The following is a 19,523-nucleotide window of genomic DNA, read 5'->3' on the forward strand; positions in this document are numbered from 1 at the left end:
TGTCTCAAGGAAATTAATTATATTCCAACAGAAAATATGTTCGAGAATCCTGCAACAAATCGATGTTAAGGATATTGGTCTGTAATTTTGAGGATCCGTCCTTCTACCCTTCTTATATACAGGCGTCACCTGCGCTTTTTTCCAGTCGCTCGGAACTTCACGTTGGGCAAGAGATTCGCGATAAATGCATGCTAAGTAAGGAGCCAATGCAGTAGAGTACTCTCCGTAAAACCGAATTGGAATCCCATCAGGACTTGGCGATTTATTTACTTTCAACCCATTCAGCTGCTTCACAACTGCAGGGATGTCTATCACTATGTCCTCCATACAGGAATCTGTACGAGACTCAAACGGCGGTATGTTTGTACGATCCTCCTGCGTGAAAGACTTCTCAAAAGCTAAATTTAAAATTTCAGCTTTCGTTTTGATGTCTTCCGTTGCCAGGCCAGACTGATCAGTGAGTGACTGGATGGAAGCCTTCGACCCGCTTACGGATTTTACGTAATACCAGAATTTCCTTGGGTTTTCAGCAAGATCTCTTGCTAAGGTATGACGGTGGTAGTGGTTGAATGCTTCGCGCATCGCTCTTTTTACAGCAGCACGCATCTCTACTAACTTTTGCCTGTCCTCATTCTCCCGATCTTTCTTGTACCCTCGAGTGCAACTGCCTTTGCTTCCTGAGCATTCTCCGAATTGCGCTGTTAAACCACGGTGGGTCTTTTCCGTCCGTAACCCACTTTTCGGCACATAATTGTCCAATGCGTGATTTACAATGTGTTTAAAATGTGCCCATAACTCTTCCACGTCCATCGTACCGGAAGTAAATGAAGTCGATTCATTTACTAAGTGGGATACTAACAACTGCTTACCTGCTCTTTCTAGAAGAATACTCTCCTAGCCTTCTTGACCGACTTTTTAACTTTCGTAACCATAGTCATAATGACAACATCATGATCACTAATGGCCGGCCGGCGTGGCCGTGCGGTTCTAGGCGCTTCAGTCTGGAACCACGTGACCGCTACGGTCGCAGGTTCGAATCCTGCCTCGGGCATGGATGTGTGTGATGTCCTTAGGTTAGTTAGGTTTAATTAGTTCTAAGCTCTAGGCGACTAATGACCTCAGAAATTAAGTCGCATAGTGCACAGAGCCATTTGAACTAATCCCTGTCTCAACACTGACACCGTCGATGAGGCGTGGTCTGTTCGTGGCTACCAGATCTAAAATATTTCCATTACGCGTTGGGTGTCGATTTAGCTGCTCAAGACAGTTTTCGGATAATGTGTTCAAAAGTAATTCATACGACGGCTTGTCTGTACCTCCTGTAATGGATCCATAGACATCCCAGTCTATACTAGGTAGGTTGAAGTCGCCTCCGACTAATATAGCATGATCCGAGTACTTCTGCGATACAGAATGTGGACTCCCTTTGAATGATTCTAGAACTGTCACGATGGAACCTGGTGGCCGGTAATAACACCCGACAATTAACTTTATTTCCCCTAGCCCTGTTTAACGTGTCCAGATAACTTCACAATCACACTCTACTTCGACCTCAGTAGACACAATATTTTTGTCAACTGCAATGAAGACACCACCGTCTACGGTGTCTAATCTATCTTTCCGATACACGTTCCAACCCTCACTAAATATATCAAAACTTCCTATCTCAGGGTTCAGCCAGGTCTAAGTCCCGAGAATAATTTGCGCACCATACGCTTCCTGGAGGGCAGTAAATTTAGGAACTTTATTCCGAACACTCTGAAAATTTACTGCTAATATCTTGATAGCTGAAGTGTCTTTATACTGAGCGCGACATGATTTCCTTGCCTCCACGTCGACTGTTGAGTGTTCATCAGGACACCTTGCACTACTGCCTCGCCACTCTATGCTGTTGTTAAACTTCTTGGCCGGCTGGGACTCGAACCGAGGACATTTCCATTTCGATGCTTAGTGCTCTACCAATTAAGCTATCCAAGCGATGTCCCGCCCTCACAGCTTCGATAGTGCCGTTACTTCTACCTTCTGTACCTCACTGAAATACTCCTGCGTATCTTGTGGGATTAGCACTTCTGTAAGAAACGATACTGCGTAGAAATGGCTTAGCCGCAACCTATGATGTTATTTCCAGAACGAATTTACACTCCGAAGTGGAGTGTGGGCTGATCTGCAACTTCCTGGCAGGTCTGTACCGTGTACCAGACCGGGCCTGAAACCTCTGGCTATCGCTCTCGGTCAAGCGCTTTTTCAACTGAGCTATCTAATCACGACTCACGACTCGCTCTCACAGATTCACTTCCGCCAGTACCTCATGTCGTACCTTCCCTGCTCCTCAGACGTTGTCCCTCTTTTCACTACGTGTGGCTGGCAAACATAGAGCCCCGACCATGTAGTACTAGGTCTAGGTTTTCGTTCTTTCATGCTGCATTATTTCTTCGACTTTCCTGTTCATCTTTCTAAGTTACCTTTTCCTGTCAGTCTATATATCTTCGTATGTTGAAATCCTTTCACTACCTAATGGCAAAACGCACATTTACAGAAGAGTTATTTACATTTACGTCTGAAAAATGAAAAGCGTTTTCTGAAGTTTTTCGAGCAAAAATTTGTATCTTATTGGCTATGACTTCAAACGTTTTGTGGAAATAATAACATTTAGTATGGTTTGTGTAGATGTAATGGAAAATTTATTTGTATTTGCGTATGAGTAGTAAGAAATTTTTCATGTTTTTTGACAGAGGTAGAGATTTTACTGAGTTTTATTGAAAATATTTTTGCATAAAGTGAAATTTGAGAATGCATTGTATTACTGTTTTGCCTGGATTCAAACATTTGTTGGTGGATAAATTTTGACCTTCCTTGGAAAATATGCTGTCATGGGGCGAAATTTGTATGGTAGTATTTCTGACTTGAAAATATTTTATTGAATGTAATGACATCAGATCACCGTACGTTACTGCTCTGTTTTAAACCATAGGAAGTTCTGTGTAGAAATTTGGAATCTGTTTCAGGAATATTATATTGATTTGAAATGAAACTTGGGATTTACTGAGTGAAAATATTTCTGCATAAAATTAGGTCTGATGTATTTCGTAACACTAATCTATCAGGATCCATTGTAAGTTACGTGCATGAAATCTTAGTATGTTTGAAGAACTAGCGTACAATATTTGAGGGCATTTGTGTCGGTTTTTAAATATTTAGTAAAAGATATGTCAGACTTATCGGATTATTAGTGTAATATATTACAGGTAAAAAAATTACCCAGAAAGACAGAAGTTCCAGGTTCGAAACGCAGTCCAGCACCCAGTTTTGTTCCATCAGGAAGGTTCTAAGGAGTACTATTACAATTTTACTTAACTTTTTTCAGAATAGGTAAATTATTATTAAGTACTCTAACTGACGAAGAGTGTGTAAAGAAACGAAATTATATGACAACTAGCTTAAATTGCGTCATTCAGCGATGGTTTTAACATTCAAGTTTGGTACGAAACACTTTCCAATAAGTGCAATGAGTCCATTTCATCATTTCTGCCATTGCATAATTTTGTTCTGGTTGATGTCTTTCTTTAGTTTCCTGGTCAGATTTTTGTACAGAATTGAAGCTCACACCATTTCGCCCAAACAGAGAGGGTCTGTACTCTTCTCAAGTTGCTTGCAAAAATGTTTCATAGTGAGCGTTAAAAAGAGAACGAAAATTCAAAGTGCAGAGGACTTGTCTGTCCAAATACGAAAGACGTTATTTTACAATAGTATTTTTCTACGTAGTCATCATCACGATACATGCTTTTACGCCAGGGTTGTATAACAGCTGTTGGTAAAAGCTTTTATCCTGTGCCATGTTTTCACTGCGTGAATTACACTGTCTTCATCTCCAAAGCGTGTACCACGTGGAGAATCCTCAAGTGGCCAAAAGAGATGGAAGTCCGTAGGCGTCAGGTCTGTGCTATAGGGCAGATAACGTAATAATGTCCAGTCCTATTTGGCAATGTGTTCCTGGGTAAAATTAGACTTGTGTGTGTGGACGTGCATTGTCTTGTTGGAGGAACACTTCTTTTCAGTTTATGTCAGATCAAACACGGCGGAAACTATTTTTAGGTTTGCTCAGTCTTTACATATGTCTCTGAAATAACGATTGTTCCTTTCGGCAACATATCCTCAAGAATGTCAACATCAGTACCCGGAAAGGTTGTCATCATGACATTGCCAGCAGAGCGAGTTTCCGTGAACTTTCTTCTGTGATTACGAGTCGTACCTCTATAGTGACTCCCTCTTTGTTTCCAGCTCAAAGTGATGCACACAAGATTCGTCCACAGTAACGATCCGTGACAGAAGGACCTCTCCATTGACATCAGACTCCCCCAACATATCAAATAAAGTGCCTTTGTTTGAATCTTGTGGTCTGTTGTTGACCATCATGGAACTCATCTTCAGTACACCTTGAAATACCCAACAGTGTCAGTCACTGGAAACACACGACCAATGTTCACTGACCTCTGTGGCGCTAATTGTCGAGTCTGGAGCAGTGGCTGTGAGGAAAAAGTTTCTGAGAATGTACGTTCAAAGCAAAGCATTTGTATAGTAGTGAACCATGGACTCTAAGATATATGGAACAGAAGAGAATCGAAGCGTTTGAGATGTGGCATTAGAGAAGAATTTGGAAAATTTGGTGGACTGATAAGCTAAGGCATGAGTAGGTTTCCAGCGAAGAAAAGAACGTATGGAAAACACTGACAAGAAGAAGGGACATAATGATAAGATATGTGTTACTACATCAGGGAATAACCTCCATGGTAGCAGAGGGAGATGCAGAGGGTGAAAGCTGTAGGAGAAGAAAGAGATTGTAGTATATCCAACAAATAATTTAGGACGTAGGGTGCACGTGCCATTCTGAAATGAAGAGGATGACACAGGAGAGGAATTCGCTGTGGGCTAGGTCAAACAAGTCAGAAGACTAATGCAAAAAATAAAATAAAATAAAATAAAATAAATACACTGCACACAAATGTTTATTGATGTGCGTCACGGTTTCACGGTTTTTTTCCCTGCAACCAAGAATTTGACTACAGCAGGTTAGTTGTAACGAGTGTCCTACATTAGAAGCCATTTTGAACTTTCTCTACGACACTTGCATCTGTCGGAATTGCTCTAAACTTCGTACACGTGCAGAAGAAACATTAAATTTAAAGCACTATCTATCGCTTGAGCCTTGTCCCGCAGTTACGCAGGGTCAGCCACAGTTAATCTGATTTGGCATGTTAATGGTTAAGGGGTGGCTGCATGCCCTTCCTGCTGCCACCCCATACCCCCCAGGACGGAATTAGTGTACCCCAACTGTCTGTGTCGAGTGTAATCCATGGAATAGTGCGAATGTGTTCAGATGTCTGCGAGCCGTGTAACTTAGGCGGAACATGGGGACCAGCCCGGTATTCACGTAACGGGATGTGGTAAACCGCCTAAAAACCACATCCAGGCTGGCCGGCACATCAGCCCTCGTCGCTAATCCGACGGCCGGATTCGATCTAGGGCCTGCGCGCCTACCCGAGTCCAGGAAGCAGCGCGCTAGCGCTCTAGGCTACCCTGGCAGGTCATTAAATTTAAAGCACCTAGAAGGCCTTTTTCCTATTAACATAAAATTTTAGGCATTATTTATTTGTTGACCATCGTCCATGCAGGTTGTTTTCTAGCCGAAGGGGAAGTTCCAGGATTCGGGTGGAGGGAAGTTTCACAGTTCGTTTCTGCCCGAAGCAAAACCTCCTGGGTAACAACAGCTGCGAGGTTTTACGGAAGCAGTAAATAAAACTCCGACAGCCAAGTGACTGTTGTGCCGGAGTCGCGGGTAATTAAGGACGCGAGGCCAGGCGACGTCTGCGTGGTCACTCGTCACGGCGGACAGCGCCGCGGGGGAAAGTCCCGCGAGATTCCAGAAGGTTCTGCAGTGTATCTCTGTCTGCGGCTGCGCGAAGGGCTGCGTACAATGAACCCACGGGCCTGCGGCAGCAAAGCGGGAAAAGAAAGTTAGATACTACGCTAGCACACGCGTTCCCGTAATTTAAGTTCAAAGCCGGGTAACAGCGCTGTTTCACCGTGCCCTATCCACAACTCACTATTTGTTCAACAGAGAATATTTTGAACAAATCGGCGGCGTTGCCATGTGCAGTCCTCTCTGCACTGTGGTAGAAAATTTTTTATGAGAGACCCTACGCTGGGGTCACAAAAGTCATAGGGTAGCGATATGCACATTTACAGATGGCCGTAGTATCGGTACAGAAAGTATGAAAGAACAATGCGTTAGCGGAGCTGCATTACTACTCAGGTGATTCACGTGAAAAGATTTCCTACGTCATTATGGCCGCAAGATGGGAATTAACAGATTTTGAACGCGGAATTGCGGTTAGGGCTAGACGCATAGGATATCCCACTGCCAAAATACACTACTGGCCATTAAAATTGCTACACCACGAAGATGGCGTGCTACAGACGCAAAATTTAACCGACAGGAAGAGGATGCTGTGATATGCAAATGATTAGCTTTTCAGAGCATTCACACAAGTTTGGCGCCGGTGGCGACACCTACAACGTGCTGACATGAGGAAAGTTTCCAACCGATTTCTCATACACAAACAGAAGTTGACCGGCGTTGCCTGGTGAAACGTTGTTGTGATGCCTCGAGTAAGGAAGAGAAATGCGTACCATCACGTTTCCGACTTTGATAAAGGTCGGATTGTAGCCTATCGCGATTGCGGTTTATAGTATCGCGACATTGCTGCTCGTGTTGGTCGAGATCCAATGACTGTTAGCAGAATATGGAATCGGTGGGCTCAGGAGGGTAATACGGAACGCCGTGCTGGATCCCAACGGCCTCGTATCACCAGCGGTCGAGATGACAGGCATCTAATTCGCGTAGCTGTAACGGATCGTGCAGCCACGTCTCGATCCCTAGTCAACAGATGGGAACGCTTGCAAGAGAACAACCATCTGCACGAACAGTTCGACGACGTTTGCAGCAGCATGGACTATCAGCTCGGAGACCATGGCTGCGGTTACCCTTGACGTTGCATCACAGACAGGAGCGCCTGCGATGGTGTACTCAGTGACGAGCCTGGGAGTACGAATGGCAAAATGTCATTTTTTCGGATCAATCCAGGTTCTGTTTACAGCATCATGATGGTCGCATCCGTGTTTGGCGACATCGCGGTGAAGGCTCATTGGAAGCGTGTATTCGTCATCGCCATACTGGCGAATCACCTGGCGTGATGGTATGGGGTGCCATTGGTTACACGTCTCGGTCACCTCTTGTTCGCATTGACGTCACTTTGAACAGTGGACGTTACATTTCAGAGGTGTTACGACCCGTGGCTCTACCCTTCATTCGATCCCTGTGAAACCCTACATTTCAGCAGCATAATGCACGACCGCATGTTGTAGGTCCTGTACGGGCCTTTCTGGATATAGAAGGACTGCTGCCCTGGCCAGCGCATTCTCCAAATCTCTCACCAATTGAAGACGTCTCGTCAATGGTGGCCGAGCAACTGGCTCGTCACAATACGCCAGTCACTACTCTTGATGAACTGTGGTATCGTGTTGAAGCTGCATGGGCAGCTGTACCTGTACATGCTATCCAAGCTCTGTTTGACTGAATACCCAGGCGTATCAAGGCCGTTATTACGGCCAGAGGTGGTTGTTCTGGGTACTGATTTCTCAGGATCTATGCACCCAAATTGGGTGAAAATGTAATCACATGCCAGTTCTAGTATAATATATTTGTCCAACGAATACCCGTTTATCATCTGCATTTCTTCTTGGTTCAAATGGCTCTGAGCACTATGGGACTTAACATCTATGGTCATCAGTCCCCTAGAACTTAGAACTACTTAAACCTAACTAACCTAAGGACATCACACAACACCCAGTCATCACGAGGCAGAGAAAATCCCTGACCCCGCCGGGAATCGAACCCGGGAACCCTGGCGCGGGAAGCGAGAACGCTACCGCACGACCACGAGCTGCGGACTTTCTTCTTGGTGTAGCAATTTTAATGGCTAGTAGTGTCGTTAGGGAATTCAGTATTCGAGATCCACGGTGTCAAGAGTGTGCCGAGGGTATTAGATTTCAGGCATTACCCCTCACCACGGAGGACACAATGGCCGACGGCTTTCACATAACGACTGAGAGTAGCCGCTTTTACATAGAGTTGTCAGTGCTAACAGAAAAGCAACACTGTGTGAAGTAAACGGGGAAATAAATAGCACGACATCGCCTGCAGGTCCTCTCCCGGGTTCGTGACCTTATCAGTTGCGTCCTAGACCACTGGAAATCTGTGATCTGGTCAAATGAGTCCCTATTTCAGTCGGTAAGAGCTGAAGGTAGTGTTCGAGTGTGAGACGCAGATCCTAAGAAGCCACGGCCTCAAGTTGTCAACAAGGCTCCATAATGGTGTAGACTGTGTTTACGTGGAATGCACTGGGTCCTCTGGTCTAACTGAACCGAGTATTGATTAGAAATAGTTATTTTCGGCTACTTGGAGACCGTTTGCAGCCATTCGCGGAGTTCATGTTCCCAAACAAAGATGGAATTTTTGTGATGACTATGCGCCGTGTCACCTGGCTACTATTGTTCGCGACTGGTTTGAACAACGTTCTGTACAATCCGAGTGAATGATTTGGTCACACAGATCCCCCAACATGAATCTCATCAAAACCGAGAGGTCAGTTAGTGCACAAAATCCTGCACCGGCAACACAGTTTTTGTACAGCTCACTATTTCTGCTGGGGACTTTCAACTACTTGTTGAGTCCATGCCACGTCGAGTAGCTGCCCTACGATACTCAAAAGGGGGTCCGACACTATATTAGGAGGTATCACATGGCTTTTTTCACCTCAGTGTATATCGAGGGCTCTTTAATCGTCAAAACTTAAACCAAAGCGATGATACTTGTGCTGTGTGGCCACACGGTGAAGCAGAACTGCTACGATTTTCTTAGCATCTGAATTTAGTCTACGAGAATACTCAACTGAAGATGGAAGTGGAGAAGGGCGTGTGTCTGCCGCTTCTGGACGAGTTGGTCATTCGAAAAGTCGATGGGTTGTTAGGGCATTTCACTTACCGAAAGCCAACACATACGGATCTGTATTTGCATGCGCCCACCGTCACCCTTTAAAAACTGTGGGCGTCTTTCGAACTTTGGTGAACCGAACACATATTTTGTCTGATAGAGACATCTTTGAAAAGGAGCTGAAACATCTACAGTCTGTCTTCAAAGATAATGCATACTCTCCACATCAGATCAGCACAGCTTTAAGGAAGAATAATAGTGACCACTCACAAGATTAACTGGAGAAGGAGATGCTTAAGTCCAGGGCGTTCCTTCCATATGTCCCCAATATTTCGTTGAAATTAGGCAGAATGCTAAGGTAACATTATGCTAGACTAATCTCCTGACCAACTACAAAGACTTTTTGTCTCATCGGTCGGTAAAGGACGATCACTGATTGTGGGAGGCTGGTATTTGCAGAATACCTTACCGGTGAGGCAATGCTTAGATTTGTCAGACAATGTGCACAGTACGTGAAAGGTGAGTTGAACATAATCGCCACACTCCTCTTTAGCAGCCCATTAAGTGAGCCGCTCCTGCGCATTGTACCTCTACAGGACATTGTACTGATTATTCTGGCACGAAATCTTAGCCCCGACGAGATCCTTCTCGAATTATATTTGGCAGATGATCTTATTAATGTGACTACGGCTTTCCAGTGAATAAGGTGTTGAGCCGAGTGATTTCTTTAATATCTTAAGAAAGAAAACATATGATTAATGACATCTCCAGCGACAGTTAATTTCATTAATCTGACATCTGTGTTATAACTCCGCCTTCCCGCATTTCGGCAGAGGACGTGGATGTAGTATGACCATTCCGCATATGCCTGTGCGTCATAGTTGGATCAATATCTAAAGAGGGCGCTAAAATCGACAGAGGGCGCTTGTGTAGCGGTTGCCTATGCGCATGCGTCTCCGTGACAATTTTTTATACAAGTTAGCGAAACACTCAACTCAAGATGGATGAATGGTTGTCAGCCAAAATATCGTGCCAAGATATCGACGTCTGGAATCCCGAAACATCAAGGAGTCCTCTTCTGAAGAGGCCGAGGAATTCACAGTTTCTACTCTCCCCTCCCCATCCCCTCCCGCCACATTCCCAAAATAACTTGTCGCCACCACTACCGTGGAAGTGCCACAGATGCGCAGGATTTTAATATTAACAATGATAAAAAACATTTTAATATAACAGCAATAATAATTTGTTTACATTAGTGCTTTTGTATACCGCTTTAGCATAACTTGGAAGAAAACTCGTTTCCATGACATTCATTTGATGGAATAACTTCAGACGTTCGTGCACCGTGCATTCATTTAAGAGCTGCAATAATAACAAACTTCAAATTTTGGCAGTCTCATAATTTATATGATACAAAATCAAAGTGCGTATTCACCATTCTCAGTACTCACTTAGCACAACCATTCCGAACACAGATGTGAAGACAACGGTTATGCGAGTATGTAAAAAGGGGGAGCACTGCTTCTTTCCGCCTACGTTTGCCAATGCCGCAACCGGTTTAGGCGAGACAGTGGTCGTCTATTGGCAGCGATGAACACTGTCTGGTGAAACCGGTTGTGGCATTGTGAAATGTCCACGCGATCGTGTAGCAAAAATATAAGAATGTCTGTGTAGATAAACATATACTACACTGCAATTGGCAAACCTATAACTAACGATAAGCTAGAAATGCGTATGAGAATTCTGTAAGAATAAAATGTCTCCATTGACTGTAGGTGTGCATCAAAGATTAAAACACGAGGAAGTATGACAACTGAAGCCAGTTCCAATGGAAACTACCGAAAGTAAATTGACTGAAGCACATAATGAAACGTTTTGAAGCTTTCCGGTTTGTTGATAACAAACAGACGCATATTTTTGTCCATTGCTTTTAACTTTGCTCCTGTGCATTTTTTTTTCTTTTAGTTATCCTCCAACGAATTCCTCTCCCTTGTCGATCTCTTGATATCAGAGTAGCACTTGCAACATACTTCCTCAATTATTTACTAGATGAGCCCAGGCTCAGTTTTCCTCTACAGTTTTTAAACTCTGCAGCTCCCTCCAGTACTATGGAAGTTACTCCCTGATGTCTCAACAGATGTCACATCATCCTGATCCTTCTTCTTGCCAATGTTTTCTAAATATTCCTGTCCTCGCCGCTTCTGCACAGGACCTCCTCATCCCTTACCTTATCAGTCAACTGCCATACTGTGCTGTGCTGCAAACGTTCGTTCTCAGACATTTTTTCCTCAAATTAAGGCCTATGTTTGATACTAGCAGACTTCTCTTGGCCAGGAATACCCTTTTTCCTAGAGCTAGTCTGCCTTTTATGTCGTCCTTGTGTAACGTCCACCCTCGGGCGTACGTTAACTCTTTAAAACCTGTACTATGATAAGTTGACGGGCTTCACCTTATAGGAAAGGATTTTAGTACATATGCTGACTGCGTGTACCTAAATGGAAGCAAAACCGGACTTATACCCAGTCAGTAACAACAATGATACGTCAAGCAAGTATAAGTGCAATTACACATTAGGACAGGTAAGAAACGTACACTGCAGATGCTACTAATGGTGAATAATACGGTCGCCAGCCTAATTAGGCATTGAATGAGTTTTTCCCTTGTACAAGTAGATGTACATACAAACATAACCACACGTAGTAATACTGTATTATATGGTGAATTTTAGTGCCAGAAAAATCTACTGAACTAAGATTTTCCCTTTCTGTACTAATTTGAACAAGCTATAAATACACAACATTACACTACAATGATTACTACGAAATGCGTTTTGTCTATTGATCCGACTGAAATCGGACATAGGTCACCCTAGAAATAGCACTTTTGACATACACACATACAATGTCATTTTTAATAATGGTAAAACACTGATAAATTTAGGTTTTATCTTGACTTAAACTTTGCTGGTCAAATCAGTGCAATCACTTCAGAATTTAAATGAATAGAAAAGAAAAGAGTGAAAGAAGGGGGGATGGGACCCTGAAACTGTTATGATCACAGTGTTGAAACCATTGACTATTGGAGACATTAAATACTCAAGATTAAAAATTTATGGATTATTATTCTTAATGTCCAATTACTTCCTCAGTTAACTACCATTATTTTTGTCTCAAATTAATTAAGCTTCCTTACTAAGCCAATTCCAAATTTATCTTAGTACTCTGTCAGACCTTTGCTCTTTACTCATATTTTCATTAACAATAAAGCTCATTAAGATTCATTCTAGCACAAATAGGTCTGCAGTTAATTCTTATTAACATAAATTTTAAATCTTTATTTCGGGACACTCGGATTGCACAACATGTGGAACGGACCCTGTCTAGGTGAGTGATTAGGATAATTCATTGATAGAACAATTCTGGTAAAAGTTAAGTTATTATTGAACAGCCAGGAACAAAATTAACACTGGTCCACACGAATACAATTCTAAAGATTCAACCTGTGCGAGTCGAAGCAGCGGTTGGCGGGCGGAGAGATGGCGAAACGCACAGCACACATACAATCACAGCTATGGCTTTTGCTGTAGCAGCACATTGCTTCTTCTTGGCGTCGTAATCCTTTTCAATCCAGTGCCATTAGAATATAGCCATGCTGTATAGTCGTCGGACACGGCACATCCGAGGCTCAATGGAACCACTTTTTCCAGGATAGCCTCCTCGATCCGGAACGTGTTCCTCCGACTGATGCCCAACTCCGACTATATGCTGAGCCCGTTATGCCGTGCCTGTGTGCATTTTCCCGCGCTCGCCTGCCATCCACCTTTTACTGCTCCCCTACAGATAGGGTATTCACCAAAGGTTTTACATTCCACGTATCTTAATACATTGCCTACGCGTGGACCAGGTGCACAATTACAATTTCAGACATGTTACAACAGATTCAACAGGGATTACACCTCAATTTTGTTATAGCATTGCTCGAAATCTGACGTAAATATTAATATTCACATCTAAAGTTGCTTACATTTTCTTTAACATAATGACACAAAAAGAAAAAGAAATGAAATTAAAACATTACGTACATTAATTCATCGAAATTCCAAAGAAAAAATTTACTATATGTTCAGTAGTTGATGTTACACATGCCCCTGTTTCCAGAAAATTTTACGAAGTATAAATTTTATGGGAACACTAAATTTTACATTTATACAGTGGTTCTGAATCTTTATGTGAATTTCCCATCCAAGAAAAAAATTTATACCACAAGCTTCCTTTCACTCACATTATATAGGTCTACACTTTTTAACATATCAAGAACATTTACTTATCATTTACTGAAGTGCCTTTTGCACAGTCCAAGCTCCCATCACAACATTATTAAAATAGCAAATTACAAATTTTTACTAAATTTCTCAAAGAAATAATTTCAAATTCTGGAACACAAACATTTAACTACAAAAGCAAATGCAAATATCTGTATACACTATAAGACAATTTATTGCTGCTTGCATTGAATGGCAGTCCATTTCCTTACTTACTAAAAAAAACACACACACAATAATATTTAGAAAAATCACTACATATATTTGCTGCCTATTATTCAGATTTGGGCAGTCCATTTCGCATCATTTTACCACATCACCTGTACCACACTTACAATTCTCCATTGACTATTTATCTGCCCTCATTGGTGTATGGCAGTCCCTTATATTATGACTCATATACTGCCTACTTTGGTTTTTGACAGTCCCATCTTTTATCTGGTTTATAGCATTTGCTATTTCTTTTCAGCCCTTTTCTCCATACATCTTTACATTTATAGTGCATTTGGTAATCTGAAACTCACATAACTACATTAGCATACTGATATTTGTATACATATATTTACAGAGATTAGTTACATTTTGAATAAAATAGTTTCAGCATATGGTACAGCACATTTACTGCAAATTGCTTTCTGAGTATCCTTATGTCACTCATTTCTAGGAACATACAGTTTCAGGTCCACAACATTTCTTACACCTAAAGGTCTTTTGGATTTTGGGTAGGTCAGGTAGTAAGCATTGTCGTGTGGAATGTTCTGTATTATATATGGTCCATTATAAATATATTTAAATTTGGAAATTTCATGGTTCAGTTCACTAGACTTTTCGTGGGTTTTTAAAAGAACATAATCCCCAATTTTAAATTTTGAAACTTTCAGATTTTTATCGTGTCTTTTTGATCTAGATTCAGCTTTTTGCTTTGCCCTTTTTGTGACTAATTCTTTCTTTTGACTCAACCCCAAACTTGTACAAGGTGGAAACTCTAGTTTTTCCTCAATTAAACTTTTACTTCTGCTGCCTAACAAAATTTCTTCCGGTGGGAACCCAGTAGATTCATGATGTAAGGTGTTCATGACATTCTCAAAATCCGATATAAATCTGCCCCAGACTCTATGGTTGTGACTGCAGTATGTTTTACACAATCTCCCGATTTCTCGCATGTACCTTTCAACCGGGTTGCTAGCAGGATGATAAGCTGAGATATATTTCATCTCCACACCTTTTTGCTCCATTCCTTCTTTCCAAATTTTGGATATGAACTGGGGTCCATTGTCAGATAGTACTGCCTTGGGTTTCCCGATGGTCGTGAAGTATTCAACCATCCTATTAAATACAGCTTTTGCTGTTGCTCTTTTCAAGGGGTATAATTTCACAAACTTTGAGAATACTTACAAAATTACTAAAATATATGCACAATTTCCCGAAGTCTTTGGGAGGGGACCATATAAATCTACTGATAATAATTCTAGGGTGTCTTGAGGTAATGTACTTTGCATTGGACCTCTATTAGTTCTGTTCGGTACTTTGGCCCTTTGACAGACATCGCATGACTTAATTCGTTCCTTTACCTTCATACTGACACTACCAGTAATCACTACTACATTATTCAAATTATCCAAACACTTCTTTGGCCCACTATGCCTCAATGCTAAATGAAAATAGTCTATGACCTCGGTATCAAACTGGTGTGGCCAACATACTCTCCATTCCTCAGTGGCTAAATCTTTCCTCCTATATAAAATGCCTTTAAAGATTTTGTAATGCTTCTTAATTTGAGGATACTGCACACTGTCAAAATTAACCTTTACAGATTTCCATGTCGGATCCTCATTCTGTTGGTATCTCATATTTTTACATATTTGTTCAATTTTCCTTTTTCCTGAAACCTCTTTCATATACCTTATCTGAAAAGTACCCTCTTCACCATTTTCATTGGGCACTTCACTCATACCATTAGGCAATCGAGATAACGCGTCTGCCACGTAATTCTCAGCACCCTTAACATAGCAAATCTCGTAATCAAATTGTTGCAGGTACAAAGCCCAACGAGTTAGCCTGCCATTAAGTAAACGACAATCTTTAAGGAAAGTTAAAGCTCTATGGTCAGTATGTATGATGAGCTTATGGCCCCACGGATAATTTCTGAATTTCTTTAACCCCCATATTATGGCTAAAGCTTCCTTTTCTGATATAGTGTAGTTTCTCTCGTATTTTGTTAGAGTTCTACTTGCAAATGCAATAGTCCTGTGTTCGATTTCTTTGCTATCACAGATTTCTTGGAAAACTTCTATACCAATTCCATAAACACTGCTGTCAGTACTCATGTGGAAAGGTTTTGACAGTATGGGGTGATGCAAAATATTGTCATTCAAAAGGTCACTTTTTAAATTTTCGAAATCTCTCATACACCCTTCAGTCCACACAAAAGCACTATTTTTCTTAAGTAGATTATTCAAATGAGGACTATTAAAAACTTGCCCCTTGACGAATTTTCTATAGAACCCACATAAACCTAAAAAGGCTTTCAACTGTTTTCTATTTCTAGGAGCTGGACACCCTGCTATGCACTTAATTTTTCCGGGTCCTTGCCAATACCGGTCGTAGTAATAATGTGCCCCAGAAACTTTATTTCCGTCTTCACAAATTCACATTTCTTCCACTTAAGTGTCATGCCCCCTGCATGTAGAGCAACAAAAACTTTCTGCAATAATTCACAATGCTCTTCTGCAGCAATCAGTAAATCATCTACATAAATAGTTAGCCGGGAACTCAATTCTCTCCCTAATACAAAGTCCAGTGCCCTAATAAAAACTGCCACAGAAGTGCTAAGCCCAAATGGCACTACTTTACACTGATAGCATTTCCCGGCGAATAGAAAAGCGGGATTCTTTGCTCAATGGGATTTGCCAGTATCCGGCGGTCATGTCCAGACTGGTTAAATACTTCACATTATAACATTTTTGAAGCATTTCGTCTAGATTTTCCTTCTTTACAATTTTGTTCAAAGTCCTGGCGTCAATACCTACTCTTACTCCCCCATCCCTTTTGTTCACGACGATAAGGGGACTATTATATTCGCTGCTACTCCGTTCGATTACACCCCATTCTATCACTTTATCTATTTCCACTTGCACAGCCTGCCTCTTTGATATGGGTACCGAAAACGGTCTTACAAAGAAAGGTTTATGCTCCATTGTCTCAATATGGTATTCGAAATTCTTAACTAGGCCAGGTTTGTCCGAAAATGCGGCGCTATTATTTTCTAAAATATCAAGCAATTCTGTTTTCTGATCAGGAGATATCTCCTTCAAATTTTCCACAATTTCTTCAAAATTATGCCCCTGCTTATCACTCACATTTATTAACCTCTGGACGTGGTAGACCTCATATTTGTTTGTCAAACCATCATTCCCTTGGTCGATTTCCAACAATACAGAATCAATTTCTGAATCGGACACCTTCCCATATTCCTCAAATTTTAATTCCAAATTTCTAGATGCACTATGAATTTTGATCACTTCTTGGCTACAATCAATAATAACCTTTTCTTTATCTAACCAATCTATTCCCAAAATCATTTCAGTACTCAAGTCTGGCACAACCAAAAAATCGTGTTCAAAGTTTTGTCCTTTTATACTAAATTCAACCAAAATCTGGTTCTTTACCGGCTTGCTAGTCTTGCAAGTAGCCCCAACAATTTTTACACCCGTCACTGACATAATTACTAGTCCAGGCTTATCTAGGTCACCCTAGAAATAGCACTTTTGACATACACACATACACTGTCATTTTTAATAATGGTAAAACACTGATAAATTTAGGTTTTATCTTGCTTTAACTCTGCTGGTCAAATCAGTGCAATCACTTCAGAATTTAAATGAATAGAAAAGAAAAGAGTGAAAGAAGGGGGGAGGGGACCCTGAAACTGTTATGATCACAGTGTTGAAACCAAGATTAAAAATTTATGGATTATTATTCTTAATGTCCAATTACTTCCTCAGTTAACTACCATTATTTTTGTCTCAAATTAATTAAGCTTCCTTACTAAGCCAATTCCAAATTTATCTTAGTACTCTGCCAGACCTTTGCTCTTTACTCATATTTTCATTAACAATAAAGCTCATTAAGATTCATTCTAGCATAAATAGGTCAGCAGTTAATTCTTATTCACATAAATTTTAAATCTTTATTTCAGGACACTCGGATTGCACAACATGTGGAATGGACCCTGTCTAGGTGAGTGACTAGGATAATTCATTGATAGAACAATTCTGGTAAAAGTTAAGTTATTATTGAACAGCCAGGAACAAAATTAACACTGGTCCACACGAATACAATTCTAAAGATTCAACCTGTGCGAGTCAAAGCAGCGGTTGGCGGGCGGCGAGATGGCGAAATGCACAGCACACATACAATCACAGCTATGGCTTTTGCTGTAGCGGCACTTTGCTTCTTCTTGGCGTCGTAATCCCTTTCAATCCGGTGCCATTAGAATATAGCCATGCTGTATAGTCGTCGGACACGGCACATCCGAGGCTCAATGGAACCACTTTTTCCAGGATAGCCACCTCTATCCGGAACGTGTTCCTCCGACTGATGCCCAACTCCGACTATATGCTGAGCCCGTTATGCCGTGCCTGTGTGCATTTTCCCGCGCTCGCCTGCCATCCACCTTTTACTGCTCCCCTACAGATAGGGTATTCACCAAAGGTCTTACATTCCACATATCTTAATACATTGCCTAGGCATGGACCAGGCGCACAATTACAATTTCAGACATGTTACAACAGATTCAACATGAATTACACCTCAATTTTGTTATAGCATTGCTTGAAATCTGACATAAATATTAATATTCACATCTAAAGTTGCTTACATTTTCTTTAACATAATGACACGAAAAGAAAAAGAAATGAAATTAAAACATTACGTACATTAATTCATCGAAATTCCAAAGAAAAAGTTTATTATATGTTCAGTAGTTGTTGTTACACTTGCTCCATCCACAATGCGTTATTTTGCTGCCTAGGTTACAGACTTGCTTAACTTCATCTATTTCGTGATCATCAATTATAGTGTTCAGTTCTCACTGTTCTCATTTCTGCTACTTATCATTACTTTTGTCATTTGCGATTTACTCCCAGTTCATATTGTGTACTCATTAGACTGAGCAATCTCATTAGAAAATCGTAACATTGATATCCTTCCACCAAGAATTTGAACCTTTCTTTTATTTTCGTCATTGGTTCTTCGACGTATACGCGTAGATTGAACAGAGGGGCGAAAGACTACATCCCTCTCTTACACACTTTTAATCCATGTTCTTCGTTCTTGGTGCCCCACTCTTAGTGTTCCACCTTAGTTCTTGTTCTTGTACCCATCTCTGTTTGTAGTTTACTCCCATTTTTCTCAGAAATACGAACATCTTTCAGAATTTTACATTGTGGAACTTTATTCCCAGTTCGACAAACCCTATAGACGTGCCTTGATTTTTATTCAGTCTTTATTTCATTATCAACCGCAACGTTCAAAATGCCCCTCTGGTGATTTTACTTTTCCTAAATCCAAACTGATCATCATCTAACAGATCCTCAATTTTCTTTTCCATTCTTCTGTAATATTATTCTTATCGGCAACTTGGATGCATAAGCTGCTAAGCTAATTGTGCGATAAGTCTCGTACTTGTTGGCTCTTGCCAGCCTGGGAATTGTGTGGATGACGTTTTTCCGGAAGTCTCATGGTATATCGCGTCACATACATTATACACACCAACGTGAATAATCGTTTTGTTGCTCTTTCACCAATGGCTTTAGAAATTGCGATGGAACGCTGTGTATCCCTTCTGCCTTATTTGATTTTAAGTCTTCCAGAGCTCTTCTTAATTCTGATTCTAAAACTGGATGCACTATCTCTGCTGTATATACTTCTGTCCCTTCTTCTGTGACGTCACTTGTAAATAGGCTGTTTAGGTTTTCTTATTGGTAACGCCACATAGCGCTCTGTATGAAAATCGCTGGCTGTGCTGTGTGCAGTCTGTGGCTAGTTTGCATTGTTGTCTGCCATTGTAGTGTTGGGCAGCTGGATGTTAACAGCGCGTAGCGTTGCGCAGTTGGAGGTGAGCCGCCAGCAGTGGTGGATGTGGGGAGAGAG

Source organism: Schistocerca serialis, chromosome 6 (assembly GCF_023864345.2).
Source record: "Schistocerca serialis cubense isolate TAMUIC-IGC-003099 chromosome 6, iqSchSeri2.2, whole genome shotgun sequence".
NCBI lineage: Eukaryota > Metazoa > Arthropoda > Insecta > Orthoptera > Acrididae > Schistocerca > Schistocerca serialis.